Genomic DNA, 2,976 nt, shown 5'->3' with positions numbered 1-2,976 from the left:
TATATATACATATATATGTATATAATTATATATATATATATATAAATATATATATATATATATATATAGAAAGACTATGTATGAGGGATGTATATGTCTGCATATGCATGTATGTATGTATGTATATATATATATATATATATGGTTATATATATATATATATATATGTATATATATATATATATATATATGTATATATATACATATATATATATATATTTATTTATTTATATATTTATATATATATTTATATATATATAAATATATATATAGTATATATATACATATATATATAGGCTATATATATATATATATATATATACAGTATATATATATATATATATATGTATATATATATATATATATAAAGACTCTGTATGAAGTATGTATATGTCTGCATAAGCATGTGTATATATGTATATGTATATATATATATATATATATACATAATTCTTCTAATAGAAAAGTATTTTCGAAACCTTTATTTTATAACCAATGCAGTATTACCAAGTATCAATTAAAACGTTAGATAATTGTTTTCTGTAAACCATAAATTAAACGAAATTGAAAATATGAAAGCAGATAAAAATTCAGAGATAAAATTGGAATTGAAGAACAAATTATAGATTTACCAAATCGTAAGTAAAAAAAAATAATAGGATTAGAAAACCAATAATTATTGTGAAGAATTTTCTTCACTCTTCTTCTTTCAATCGTATTTTTAACTCTCTTCTACTAATACTATAGCTACCCATTAAATGTTCTCTACTACATTCAATTTTCTTTAACAAATCATAGGGAGAACTAATCTAAACTTAAACTTGTTGACAGTGGCGCACGCCATGCTCGTGACGTCACAGCGTAGATACGCACAACAGAGGGCCTTAGTGTAACCACGGCGTATGTTGGTTCTTTTCTTAAACTACGTGGGTCGAGATTAAATTCCTAAACTGAATTTTGATATAAATTCCAATACTGCTGAATTAATGCATCTTATATTTCTCAAAGGACAAACCGTGGTTCAATGATGATTGTAGACGTGCTTTTTTGGAGAAGCAGGAGGCCTATCAACTTTGGAAGGGTAACAGATCAGATTTGACCTGGAACAACTATACTCAGCTTCGAGCTTTTGCTCAGAGAGTTTATGCCTCAACTGAAAAGGAGTACAATTTAACCATAAAAGAAACACTTTCTGGTACAACTCAGGAACATAAATGGTGGTCTACCCTTAAATCTGCACTCTTTGGTGTAGATGCAACAGTTCCTCCTTTACTTAAACAAGATGGCTCAGTCACTCACTGTCCAAAGGAAAAGGCAACCCTTTTGGCTGATGTTTTTGACAGTAAACAGAGTAATGAAAAACTTGAACTTCCTCATTCCTGTTTTCCTGAGGCTAAACTAACTAGTTTAGCTTTTCGATCTCGTGAGATTAAAGCTCTGTTGATGAACCTTGATGCTTATGGAGGTGTAGACCCAAATGGTATTTTTCCTTTGTTTTTTATAAGGACAGCAGATTTCTTAGCTCCAAAGTTATCTGTTATTTTGCGCAAGTTAGCAAGAAGAGGAGCTTTTAGCACTAGTTGGAGAATTGGTAATGTTACTCCTCTATGTAAATGTGTATGTGGTAGCTCAAGTCCCACTAATTACCGCCCAATTTCCATAACTCCCATATTATCTAAAGTTTTTGAACGTCTTCTGGCAAAACGTCTTAATAGGTTTGCTGAAGGTAATCATCTACTCCCTAGTTTGCAATTTGGTTTTCGTAAAGGCCTTGGAGCATGTGATGCCCTTCTTACAATCTCCAATGCTGTACAAAAATCCCTTGATTGTGGTCGGGAAGTTCGTATGATTGGCCTTGATTTTAGTGCTGCCTTTGACCGTGTTAATCATGAGGCCCTTGTTTTCAAACTGAAACAGTTGGGAGTGGGTGGGTCGTTTCTTAGCATTATTATTGATTTTTTAAGTAATAGATCTCAAAGAGTTGTTGTTGATGAACACCATAGTGATTATAGGAATGTGATATCCGGTGCTCCACAGGGTAGTGTTCTTGGCCCATTACTTTTTATACTATATACACATGACATGTGGTTTGGCCTAGAAAACAAGCTTGTTGCATATGCAGATGATGCTACTCTCTTTGCATCAATTCCATCCCCTGAATGTAGATCTAGGGTTGGTGAATCCCTTAATAAAGATTTAGATAGAATTAGTGCATGGTGCAAATTATGGGGTATGAAGTTGAATCCTAACAAAACTCAAAGTATGATTGTAAGTAGGTCAAGGACGGTGGTTCCTCAACATCTGGATCTCAGTATTGATAATGTTTCCTTAAATATGTATGACTCTTTCAAAATTTTAGGTGTGATTCTCGACAGTAAATTTACTTTTGAGAAACATATAAGGTCTGTGTCTTCTTCAATTTCACAAAAAAATAGGCTTATTGAGAAAGTCTTTCAAGATTTTCGGTGATCAATCTATTCTGAAGAAGTGTTTTAATTCTTTCATTCTACCTTGTTTTGAGTATTGTTCTCCTGTCTGGTCTTCAGCCGCTGATTCTCATCTTAATTTGTTGGACAGAAACTTACGGTCTATCAAATTTCTTATTCCTGATCTAGATATTAATCTCTGGCACCGTCGTTCAATTAGTTCATTATGCATGTTGCATAAGATTTTTCACAACTCTGACCATCCTTTACATTCATATCTCCCTGGACAATTCTATCCTGTTCGTAATACTAGGCAGGCAGTTAATTCTAATAGCCAGGCCTTCTCCATCACGAGGCTCAATACTACGCAGTACTCTAGAAGTTTTTATTCCAGCTGTGACCAAGTTGTGGAATGATCTTCCTAATCGGGTGGTTGAATCAGTAGAACTTCAAAAGTTCAAAGTTGGAGCAAATGCTTTTTTGTTGACGAGGCGGACATGAGTCTTTTTATAGTTTATTTATGACATATTTGTTTTTTATGTTGTTGATA

Source organism: Palaemon carinicauda, chromosome 28, assembly GCF_036898095.1.
Source record: "Palaemon carinicauda isolate YSFRI2023 chromosome 28, ASM3689809v2, whole genome shotgun sequence".
Taxonomy (NCBI): domain Eukaryota; kingdom Metazoa; phylum Arthropoda; class Malacostraca; order Decapoda; family Palaemonidae; genus Palaemon; species Palaemon carinicauda.
This window is presented reverse-complemented; position numbering follows the sequence as displayed.